General features: G+C 42.1%; 1 protein-coding gene across 1 annotated transcript in view; it reads left to right on the forward strand.

Moving 5' to 3' along the window:
* Nucleotides 1–13,023, forward strand: part of LOC109903912 (transcription regulator protein BACH2) — a 48,655-nt gene continuing 35,632 nt past the window's right edge. Inside the window, exon 1 of the mRNA XM_020500921.2 lies at nt 1–291. The gene's annotated coding sequence lies outside the window, so the exon portion shown is untranslated. The remainder of the gene's footprint in view (nt 292–13,023) is intronic.

The raw sequence follows: 13,023 nt of genomic DNA on the forward strand, positions 1-13,023 counted from the left end.
CTCGAATGTCAACAATGTAGCTCCTGGGAGAAGGCGTTTCATAAGCGATACAAACAGCAGAGGAGGCTGCACGCTGTTTTTCAAAAGGACAAAACGCGTAACATTCACTGAATAGCAATTGTAATAGTGTAACCACTCTTTTACACGTTATAAAACAAAATATTGATGACTATTGAAAAACACGCGGTTTCAGCAGTTTGGAGGGGGTGCTGCTGAAGTCACCATGTGGAACCATTCTAATTTGTAAGAGACCAACGGAGCGCTGACGTGCAAGAAAACGGGAAAGTTACGGTGAGCTTATTACTGCTTATTACCTATAACTAATTAAATTATTGCTTTGGTTTAAAGTGCGTTCCTTTTCCCGATTGCATTGTTCAATTTGCAGTGATTGTTTTATACTGATGTTGCCGCGCATTGCATTATACATTTCCCACAAGTTCTTTGTTGACATCCAATCATATGCATACGTAAATGCATAGAGACGCGTGTATTTTTTAAATATTTTTTTACTTTGTTAATCAGCATAGCGAACGGATATCCTTCATTTGGCTGTACCTTGAAGTGCTCGTCCCATTGTGCAGAGCGGTGACAGTGCGCTTTGTTGTGGGGGGCATGTTTTCGAACGGTCAAAGCGCAGAGGCTGGGTGGTCGCTGCCTGGTCAACATGACTCGAGCTTCCATAACGATGAGGGCACTGTCATTTTGCGGAAAGGGGGGGCAGAGAGGGACAAAGGATCACATCTCGTAGCTCCTATTCCCGCCCTTGGCCGCGCTAGAAGGACATTTTATTAACGTTTTTCAACGAATTAGTGACTTGCAATCATGCAATATAGATTTTTACTCACAAAAAAACGGGAAATAAATTGCACATTGACAATTTTTGTTTCACGGCTAGATGTCACTCTGCTCCCCACGTGTTAGGCTACAAACACCAATAACAGTTGACAATAAATCTTAACATATGTAGATGAATGTCTGAAATTATTATTTTTAAATGATCAATGATTGAATGTCCCAATCTTATTTTTTGGATTAATTGCATTGATTGATTATTTTGATGTAATATAACGGATTTCGTTTCAGTGCCATGCATGAATCTCGTATACCCCTTCTGGCCATCTAATAATATTGTAATCTTTCAATCTGGAATGTGGTGTCACTCGCACTCCCTGACCTGTTACTTGAGCAGTCTTTGAACAGCTGCCTCTTTGTTTTAATCTAATCATACTAAGGTCATTTGCTTTCCCTTATCTTTCCTTGTTTATGGTCTCACATGACGGGGAAAGGCGGATTTGGGTGCAATAGCAACTCAAGCACTTGAGAGTGGAACATTTTTAGCACAGCATCTGATTCCGAGGAAGCGGATTTGCATCATTGTTTTGAAATGAAAGGATAGAGTGAGGGAGAGGGGGCAAGGAGAAGGTGGGACTTGGACGACCCTGAGTTGTTGTCAGTCTGCCAGAGCCAGTCAATGAACACATTCAACCATGCATGGGGAAGCTAGCTACATGCACACAACCACGCACCAGGATCATGTCCTAAATTGAATAGAACGTGGCATGTGAGAGATGACTTGTGAACAGTGGCGTGTATTCATGGATGCCAAGTGAAACCAGGTTTACCCCCAAAATTGACCAATAAAATAATGTATATTTCGTCTATCTGTGTTTCATGATGTATAATCAATTCGCAAGCGGCTGAATGTATCTCACCGGAGAAAGCATTCGAGCGAGCGAAACAGCGCCCCTCGGTCTTTGTATGTGTTTCAGCCCATCATTTCGTATTATTCTGTACATAAATCCTAGACATTACATTTAGTATATGTTACGTTTTGTATGGTATGTATTAATTTGTGGATTTTCATGGCCCATTTCCTATGATAAATTACAATTAGTATTATATGTTACGAATTTGCGAAATGTACAATATGTTACAATGTATGATATGTTACGAATTCTAGCTAGGTGGCCCGCTAACGTTAGCTATGGGTCAGGGTTAAGTTTAGGATTTAAGTTAAATGGTTAAGGTTAGCTAAAATACTAAGTAGTTGCAAAGTAGCAAGTAGTTGAAAAGCTGCTAATTAGCTAAAGTTGTTCGTGATGAGATTCGAACTTGCAATTTATGGGTTGCTAGATGTTCGCGTTATACACCCACTCGTGGTGCTGTAATAGTGGTGCCAGCTCCTGTTTTCTTTGCGACTTGCAGTAACTCAATGGTTCTAAATCAGTAGTTGTTTAGTAGCCCGAAAATGTCGAAAACATTAACTTGCTTGACCATGCTCTAGGTCATTTAACTGTTTGTTACATGCAATATGCTTTGTGGACTTCACCGGACAGCGGTTGCTCTAAACTTTTGTGATGAAACAAAGGTGTGGTGGAATTTATTATGCCATTGTGTCTTGTTATTGTCTCGGCCTGAGGCCGAAAGTCAGCAAAAAGTAAACTGGAGCACTGTCTCTGCTATTCCAGCACCATTTCAACTTAAAAATGTAAGCTTTATTAAATCAACTAGGTCTAATACAGTGAAAACAAACATAAAGATACCATTAAACGATTTAGTGCACTCAATGTTGCTAAATAACATGTGGCTGTCCATGGTAGCCTAAGTCCTCACGTGAGCAACAATGAGCAAGTTAAGTTAGCTAGCTAATTAAAGGTGCAATATGCAGAAATTGCTTAATTTCAGTTTATGTGACAAAACGTGGCTGAACGACTACATTATCAACATACAGCTAGCTGGCTGGTTATACGCTGTATCGGCAGGATAGAACAGCGGAGTCTGGTATGCCAAGGGGTGGCGGACAATGCATATATGTAAACAACAGCTGGTGCACGATATCTAAGGAAGTCTCAAAGTTTTGCTCGCCTGAGGTAGAGTATCACATGATAAGCTGTAGACCACACTATTTACCTAGAGGGTTTTCATCTGTATTTTTTTGTAGCTGTCTACATACCACCACAGACCAATGCTGGCACGAAGACCACACTCAATAAGCTGTATTCTGCCATAAGCAAACAGGAAAATGCTCATCCAGTGGCCGGGGACTTTAATGCAGGGAAACTTAAATCTGTTTTACCACATTTCTATCAGCATGTTAAAAAACTCTAGACCACCTTTATTCCACACACAGAGACGTGTACAAAGCTCTCCCTCGCCCTCCATTTGGTAAATCTGACCATAATTCTATCCTCCTGATTCCTGCTTACAAGCAAAAAGTAAAGCAGGAAGCACCAGTGACTCGGTCAATAAAAAAGTAGTCAGATGAAGCAGATGCTAAGCTACAGGACTGTTTTGCCTGCACAGACTGGAATATGTTCCGGGATTCTTCCTATGGCATTGAGGAGTACCCCACATCAGTCATTGGCTTCATCAATAAGTGCATCAATGACGTCGGCCCCACAGTGACCGCACATACATACCCCAACCAGAAGCCATGGATTACAGACAACATCTGCTCTAAGCTAAAGGCTAGAGCTGCCACTTTCAAGGAGCGGGACTCTAACCCGGAAGCTTATAAGAAATCCCGCTATGCCCTCCAACGAACCATCAAACAGTCAAAGTGTCAATACAGCACTGGCTCCGATGCTCATCGGATGTGGCAGGGCTTGCAAACCATTACAGACAACAAAGGGAAGCACAGCCAAAAGCTGCCCAGTGACACAAGCCTACCAGATGAGCTAAACTACTTCTATGCTCTCTTCGAGGCAAATAACACTGAAACATACATGAGAGCACCAACTGTTTGATCACGCTCTCCGCTGCAGATGTGAGTAAGACATTTAAACAGGTCAACATTCACAAGGCCGTAGGGCCAGACGGATTACCAGGATGTGTACTGTGAGCATGCGCTGACCACCTGGCAAGTGTCTTCACTGGCATTTTCAACCTCTCCCTGTCCGAGTCTGTAATACCAACATGTTTTAAGCAGACCACCATATTCCCCTTGCCCAAGAACACTAAGGTAACCTGCCTAAATGACTACAGACCCGTAGCACTCACATCTGTAGCCGTGAGGTGATTTGAAAGGCTGGTCATGGCTCACATCAACACCATTATCCCAGAAACCCTAGACCCACTCCAATTTGCATACCACCCTAAAAGATCCACAGGTGATGCAATCTCTATTGCACTCCACACTGCCCTTTCCTACCTGGACAAAAGGAGAATGCAAAAGTGAGAATGCTATTTATTGCTCAAAGCTCAAGCTCATCAATAAGCTAAGGACCCTTGGGCTAAACACCTCCATTTGCAACTGGATCGTGGACTTCCTGACGGGCTGCCCCCAGGTGGTAAGGGTAGGTAGCAGCACATCCACCACACTGATCCTCAACACAGGGGCCCCTCAGGGTTGTGTGCTCAGTCCCCTCCTGTACTCCCTGTTCACTCATGACTGCACGGCCAGGCACGAATGCAACACCATCATTAAGTTTGCCGATGACACAACAGTGGTTGGCCTGATCACCGACAACGACGAGACAGCCTATAGGGAGGAGGTCAGAGACCTGGCCGTGTGGTGCCAGGACAACAACCTCTCTCTCAACGTGATAAAGACAAAGGAGATGATCGTGGACTACAGGAAAAGGAGGACCGAGCATGCCCCCATTCTCATCAACGGGGCTGTAGTGGAGCAGGTTGAGAGCTTCAAGTTCCTTGGTGTCCACATCACCAACAAACTAACACCGTCCAAGCACACCAAGACAGTCATGAAGAAGGCACGACAAAACCTATTCCCCCTCAGGAGACTGAAAAGATTTGGCATGGGTACTCAGATCCTCAATAGGTTCTACAGCTGCACCATCAAGCGTATCCTGGTTGCATCACTGCCTGGAATGGCAACTGCTCGGCCTCCGACCGCAAGGCACTACAGAGAGTAGTGCGTACAGCCCAGTACATCACTGGGGCCAAGCTTCCTGCCATCCAGGATCTCTATACCAGGCGGTGTCAGAGGAAGGCCCTAAAAATTGTCAAGACTCCAGACACCCTAGTCATAGACTGTTCTCTCTGCTACCGCACGGCAAGCGGTACCGGAGGGCCAAGTCTAGGTCCAAGAGGCTTCTAAACAGCTTCTACCCCCAAGCCATAAGACTCCTGAACATCAAATGGCTACCCAGACTATTTGCACCCCCCCCCCCTTTTTACGCCACTGCTACTCTCTGTTATTATCTATGCATAGTCACTTTAATAACACTACCTACATGTACATATTACCTCAATTACCTTGACTAACCGGTGCCCCCGCACATTGACTCTGTACCGGTACCCCCTGTAAATAGTCTTACTTTTATTTATTATTATTATTCATATTTTTTAAACTGCATTGTTGGTTAGGGGCTTGTTAGTTAGCATTTCACTGTAAGGTCTAAACCTGTTGTATTCAGCGCATGTGACTAATACAATTTGATTTGATTTGATTTGAAACAGGCAATGTGTAGAGAATCATTGTAATCTAAACCACTGTGAAATATATTTTCAATAACCAAAAATATTGTATTTTCAGCTGGTTGAAGCTGGTGTACAAAACCGAACGTAAAAGACGCAAAAACTAAACTTAAGAACGGGAAGCATAGAAATAGCGCACATAGAAAATATCTATCGCTTCTTAGAATTGCTTTCAATGACAGATCTGTAACTCACATTTCTATGTGAATTTGGTTGGGTTGCACACTAGGCAACATCTAGGCTAGGGTTATATATTGAACTTTAGTTGAGCTCAGCTCAACGCTGATTGGCTAATTATTTTTTGATTTTTTTATCAAGGGAAATCAAATGCTGGCAAAACATCAATCAATCTAAGACTATGGTGGCAACATGTCATACTCTTTTTGTCCAGACAGCATCAGATACATCGGCTACACATACTGAAACAGAGGGGCGCTGTTTCCCTCACTCAGATAGAATCTGAATCTATCTCAGATTCAGCGAATTGAAGGAAAATTATTAAAACACAGAGAGACGAAAGATAATACTATTTTTTTAAAGTATATATGGCATCCATGAATACACAACACTGCAAGTGTGGCTTGTCTTCTACTTCAGTAACTTCAAATGAGTGAGTGTGTGGTGGGCAGGTTCAGGTTGGCGATTTGCATCCTGTGACAGACATACATGTGGTTGGGAGGAGAGTGAAACACACTTCCTGTGCTGTGTATGTACGGAGGCGTATTGTCACTGTCACTCGCTTAAATAACAGGATTTGCTTGTGGTAACTTCTCACTGCCTTGTCATATCAGCAACACATCCAAGATATGTGGACATGCACTGTACAGAAAAGCAAAATCAGTAGCGTTTTGACAGTCACATTTATAGTGGAAATTGTAGATTGTGTCTAAATTTAAATTAAAAATGCACTATGCAGAAATTGCTCCGCCATTTCCTGGTTGCTAAAATTCGAATAGTTCCCCTAATTTCAGTTTATGTGACAAAATAAGCAGGTGCAATGTAGAGAATCATTGTATCATCTAAACGGCTGTGAAATATCTTTTCCATCACCAAAAATATTGTATTTTCAGCTGTTTGAAGCTGATGTACCAAACCGAAAGTTAAAGACTCAAAAACTAAACTTAAGAATGGGAAGCATAGAAATAACGCACATAGAACAGATATACCGCTTCTTAGACTTGCTTTCAATGAGAATGACAGATCTGTAAATCACATTTCTATATGGATTTGGTTGTGTCGCCCCAAAAATTGCATCTTGCAGATTAAAGATTAAGATCACTTTATTTGTCTAATTGTATCAAGGTCAAACAGAAATTTGACTTCCGCTTTGGGGTGGCAGATAGCCTAGTGGTTAGAGCGTTGGGGCAGTAACTGAAAGGTTGCTAGATTGAATCCCCGAGCTGACAAGGTAAAAATCTGTTGTTCTATCCCTGAACAAGGCAGTTACCCATTGTAAATAATAATTTGTTCTTAACTGACTTACCTAGTTAAATAAAGGTTAAAAAAATCAAATATCCCAGCCTCTCAGAAAGATACACATGGAACAGGGTGCCACTATACTATGGGGCCCATGGAGTAGTTGTTTTCGGGGGTTTAAGTGCCTTGCTCAAGTCCACAACAGCAGGCGATGGTATCTAAGATTTGATACCAGCAACCCTCCGGTTGCCAGCTCACTTCCTGACAGATTTGTCTTGTAAGACCTGGCATTTGAACTGGCAACCCTCGGGTTGCCTCTCAAACCACTATGCTATCTGCCGGCTGCCGACCCGTATTTTGTCACATCGTAATAAGAATAAATAGGACTAGCTGAACTGAATGCGGGTCTATTTTCATCTTAGATTCGTCATGTGAGGACATTGCCAGAAGGTGTTTTGTGTGTGTTTGTCCACGTCTGTATACGCCTGTGTGTCTGTGTCCGCTTGTGTGTGTGTGTGTGTCTGCTGCGTCTTTGTGTGTGCGTGTGTGTGCCTGTCATATTCCACTCATAGTGTTTCCCTTAGGATTTATTTCAGCAGTGGTGGCAAATTTAGCGTGGGGGGGGGGGGGGTTAATCACTTAATCAGTAAAAACACTATAACTAATTGAGAGGTGTTCCATTACTTGTTACTTTTGTGAAAATATTACTTTTGTGAATTTTCATTATCCTCTCCTCATTAGGGAGAGAAATTAGAAAATATCTTAAAGACGTGGGTTTTTGGTAACGGAATTTCAAGGCACAAGGCAATGTTTCTTAAACTTATAGAAGGCAGAAACATTTCTCCTAAACTAAATATAAGTGTTGATATTAGTTGGAAGGGGTCTTTACTTCAACATTATTCTGTTTTGATGTATTTCTAAAACCTTTTAAGACTTTTTCCGGTAGATGTTTTCTAAGACTCTTTTCCTTCTGTTTGACCAGAATCAAAGCCTTTGATTATTTATAATTTATAGAATGGAAAATTGTTGAAAAATGTATACAGTATATGCCTTAATTTAAAAAAATATTGACTCTTAGCTTGCATTTGACAGCCAATTGGACATGCTCCTATGTACTTGACATGTTGGCGCTCATTGGCCCTTTTACATGGAAATAGACAATTACATTATGTATGGTGAAGCACTGTGAGGCATTTCTCGGTGCTGTCACACAGAGGGAGAACGTCTGTATGATAGACAGACAGTGGTACCAATGCATTGGATTCAACTCCACTGGAGAAAGACATAGTACAGAATCTACCGTTACCCATGCGGAATCTATCCATATGAGACATCAACTCGTATGTTATTCTTCCACACACTGTCTGGCAGGCAGTATTGAAGCACAGCCCCCTAGTATGTACAGAGTACAGATAGTGCTGTGAGGTACATGTATAATTTACAGTGTAGAGCGCAGTGAAAGTCAAGTGCGGGTATGACTGAGTGTATCAGGATTCCTGTCTCTCTGAGAGGTTTGCTGAGGTGCAGGAAAAGCAGTCGGAGCGACGCCTCGCCACCTCCTCTCCTCTCCCCATTATCACTCCCATCAATCCGTCCAAGGTGATAAGGACAGACTGTCTCTGGGGACGCCTGAGTGCCAGAGCGCTCCAGGGCAGACAGACCAAACCGTGGAGAGAGGCTGTAGATGAATATCCCTCTCTTTCTATCTATCACTTTCATTGTCTTTTTCTTTCTGTATTCTCTATCTTTAGCTTTCCCTCCTTTATGTACCTTTATTATGCGTTTATATCTCTGTCTCTCTCTCTTTCTCTCTCGCTTTCTCCCCCATTAACATATTGTCTGTGAATGCAGTAGAGGGTTTAATGGTGCTCAAGCAGCGGTGTCTGTCATGTGATTCTATTTCACGCCTGGATCCCGTGATTTTTCACCATGACTGTCAGCAAACCTGCATCGAAACCGATATTCCATCAAATTCCTATATGAAATCAAATGTTTTTTTTTTAATGCAGAATGTATGGAAGTGCACACATTTATAAAAACGTATTGACCTTTTGTTCTATTTCTTATGAAATGTGAATCACCCATAAGTTTGAAAAAAAAAAACGAGATATGATTTGTAGGCCATATCCCCCAGCCCTGCTAGCACAGCAGAAATGTGTATTTTTTATCAGTGTGAAAGGATGTGTACATCCTATGTCCTGATGCATGCAGTTCCCTCCCACTGGGCACAGCCTGGGTGAATCAACATTGTTTCAATGTAATTTGTCAACGTATTGTGATGTGGAATTTGTGTGGGAAATACATTGGATTTGAAAAAAGTAATCAATGTATCAATTATTAATTTGTATACAAACTGGCATTAAAGCCAGACTAAGTCAGCGGGACAGATGGAACTATCTAAGCAGAAGATACATCAAGTGTTGATATTTGGTTGTGTTGACAACCAAACAATTCAATATCACTTTTGAAATGCAATAAATAGTCTAATAAGTTGCCGACAAGTTAACAAATTATATGTTGGATTCACGTCTCCAACTCAACCACAAATAAAAGTGAAGGAATGGGATTAAGCCAGTGGCTCAGATGGAATTAACCAAGCAGTAGATACATCTTTTTTTAAATGTTTATAGTTGGTTGCCTTGTCAACCAAACACAATTCAATATTACTTTTGTAATACAGCAAATAACCTAAGTTAAGGTTATCTTACAAACGAATGTAACATTGGGTCAGTAAGAGAAAGGTTGCTGGCTGGAGTCCCCGAGCTGACAAGGTAAAAATCAGTTGTTCTGCCCCTGAGCAAGGCATTAACCCACTGTTCTCTGGGCACCGAAGACGTGGATGTTGATTAAGGCAACCCTCCTCACCTCTCTGATTCAGAGGGGTTGGGTTAAACGTATAAGAAACATTTCAGTTGTACAACTGACTAGGTATCCACCTTTCCCTAACACATCCAGGGCCACATTTTGAGGTTACTGTAACTATACATTTCTTCTTATGTAATCATATAAGGCGTGCATGTTCAACATAGCATGCCTAGGTCTGTCGAGATCTTCACAATTTCTGTAATAATCTACGCAGAAACTGAAATGGCATTGATCATTTGCACCATGTACTTCTAATGTAATCACATCTCCAGTCCAGACCATTTGTTTCTGCTATTAGATGAAGCACATTGATAACCCATTAATCTGTTGTATAAATAAACAAAATATCTGACATTGTATTCCCATTTGAACTTTGTTGTGCTTTTAAATGGTTGAATGTGCAATGATAGACATTTGGGTGGCGAATAAACCGAAAATGAGTCATTGGTTTTCCATTGGAATTTGGTTGTGCTTTTAGACAGGGATGGGAGGTTCAGCTCTTTTAACCAACTCTGATCTTTTCAACTCATTCAGTCAAAATAACAAATCTTTCGACTCATTTTGTTCATTTGAGTCAGTCATGCCCAGAGCACGAACAAACGATGAACTGAAAATTCGAAAGAGTCATGACTCGACAAGCCTCTCGTTCACATCGTTCACAATAGGTGTCTTATTGGAGCTGTCATTTGTGACTGAGACTGTCATTTGTGACTGTGCTTTTAACAATGTACATTTGTTGATCGCTAGGCATACAAATGTGTTGATACATTTGAAATGAGGTCTAGTTGGGGCCGCAACCGGGCTAGATTGTGAACGACTCTTGACAGAGTGCATTGCTTGACTGCCGTGAGGGTGATAAGAGCAATGTCGTTCCGCAAACTGCAGACCCCCAACGATTCTTTCCTCGAGTTCGTGTTTGTGGACGTTCTAGAGCTCGAGTGTGTTGAGGTTCTAGAAAGCTCTGTCCGTCATAATATTCCACCATCATTGAATTGCATTCACTCTTGCACCATGCACAATCAATTATCAATTCTTAACATGTCTTTTTCCTCTATGCTCAGGATCTATTGTCATGCGCACATATGACAGACAGTTGGTGGTCGGAGCACATCTCTGGAGCCGCTGAGCAGGAGTAGTATGTATTAGTCCCGCTGTAAGACTCATTGCGGCCAGCACTAGCAGGTCAAACGAATGACTAAAATGAACGAGTCGCCCATAAAAACAAGTCATAACTCACGAGTCAGTAAAAGGAGTCATTCAAAAAGCACAAATTGTTCGCAAACTGCACATCACTAGAAACCACCATAGTGATAACACATTGGAAATTCAACAAACTTTTGGCTGTCTTTTTGAGTGGGTGAATATAGTATGTAATCTCATTGATCAACATCTCAATCAAATATTACCCAACTATCCATGTTGATATGATGTGGTGTGCCCAGTGGGCTGTGCTCGTATCTGTGCCACCAGTACATCACGTTTAATAGGCATGGAATTGACAATTCATGTTCACAGCATGACAGTTGTTTTCACATTGTGGTTGAATTTTGGCGTTTCTTGACAGATTCCACATTGATGTATTCATCCGGACCTACCGCTGGTAAGAATTGTGCTCGCCGGATTGTAGGATTTTGACAGCATATTAGGGGATGCTTATACATTTTGGCAGCATAGTTTGACACAGACCACCATTGTCATATATTTCATACAGTCCAGAGGCTGTATGTATATGCTCTAATGTGTATGCATTGATTTAACAGAAAAGCCCTCTTGATTGCCCAATACCAGGCTAGTCTGCTTCATAGAAACTAGAATGTCCCCAGTCCATTCTGGCCCAGTATTGGCACAGCTGATGGCTGGCTGGGTTGGGGTTGGATAACCTTGCCATATATCTGGCAGCCCATCTGGCATGGCATGGCATGATTAGTGGAGCATGGGCAGATGGTGACAAGATCATACCCTGGGTCTTTGTTGTTTAGGGGGGTGCATTAATCCATGGATTCCATGGGTGTGCCCACCAGATAAGCCAAAGCCCATGTTGTTTATTCCCATTCTCTCTTGCTTGTTTATAGGCCTCCAGATACATATAGGTCATATTTGATTTGAGTCATGGCACCACTGGGCAAAACAATGGCAAAGGCCTTGCAGTCGAAGAGCCAGTGTGTAGCCAGTGAACAAGTCAGTAGGAAAAAGGCCTGTAGAACTCATCAAGCTCGGTGTGAGTGTGTGAGCGAGAGAGAGAGAGAGAGAGAGAGGAAACCCTTGAGAAGCTTCATGCAGAGAGAGGAGTTAGACAGGAAGGCAGGCATGGAATCCTCACGAACCACAGGAAGAAACATAGGCAGGGCGAGAGAGAATGAGCTGGATTCTTGGAATGCACTTTAGCTGGGACTACATTCTACAGGCTGTCAGTCATTAACCAGCTGAACCCAGTGAACCTGAGTGGGGCTCTAAGGTTCTTCCTGGGAGCTAAGTTACACCGGCCAGCCGGCCAGTCAGACTCTATGACAGAGTCATGTGCTCCACGAGGAACGAGGGGTCATTGAGGGGGAAAACCACTCCAATCAAGGGAACAAAAACAAACACAGGTCATTGCTCTGGTCTGTTTGTTATGTTTGATCACTTAGTCAGCGGTTCGACCTCTTTCATTTTAATGTGGAAAGAACAGGGTTGTGCATTTCTCCTCACGCATTCTTATTCTAAAAATAATGTTATTGCAGCAGCTGTGGTAAATGTTGATAAGTTATTGAGTATTATAAACTGGGTGGTTCGAGCCCTGAATGCTGATTGGCTGAAAGCCGTGGTATATCAGACCGTATGTCACGTTCTGACCTTAGTTTGTTTTAGTATGGTCAGGGCGTGAGTTGGGGTGAGCAGTCTATGTTTGTTTTTCTATGTTGGGTTTTGAGTTCGGCCTAGTATGGTTCTCAATCAGAGGCAGCTGTCAATTGTTGTCCCTGATTGAGAATCATACTTACAGTGCCTTGCGAAAGTATTCGGCCCCCTTGAACTTTGCGACCTTTTGCCACATTTCAGGCTTCAAACATAAAGATATAAAACTGTATTTTCTTGTGAAGAATCAACAACAAGTGGGACACAATCATGAAGGGGAACGACATTTATTGGATATTTCAAACTTTTTTAACAAATCAAAAACGGAAAAATTGGCCGTGCAAAATTATTCAGCCCCTTTACTTTCAGTGCAGCAAACTCTCTCCAGAAGTTCAGTGAGGATCTGTGAATGATCCAATGTTGACCTAAATGACTAATGATGATAAATACAATCCACCTGTGTGTAATCAA

The sequence above is a fragment of the Oncorhynchus kisutch genome, linkage group LG14 (assembly GCF_002021735.2).
Source record: "Oncorhynchus kisutch isolate 150728-3 linkage group LG14, Okis_V2, whole genome shotgun sequence".
NCBI lineage: Eukaryota > Metazoa > Chordata > Actinopteri > Salmoniformes > Salmonidae > Oncorhynchus > Oncorhynchus kisutch.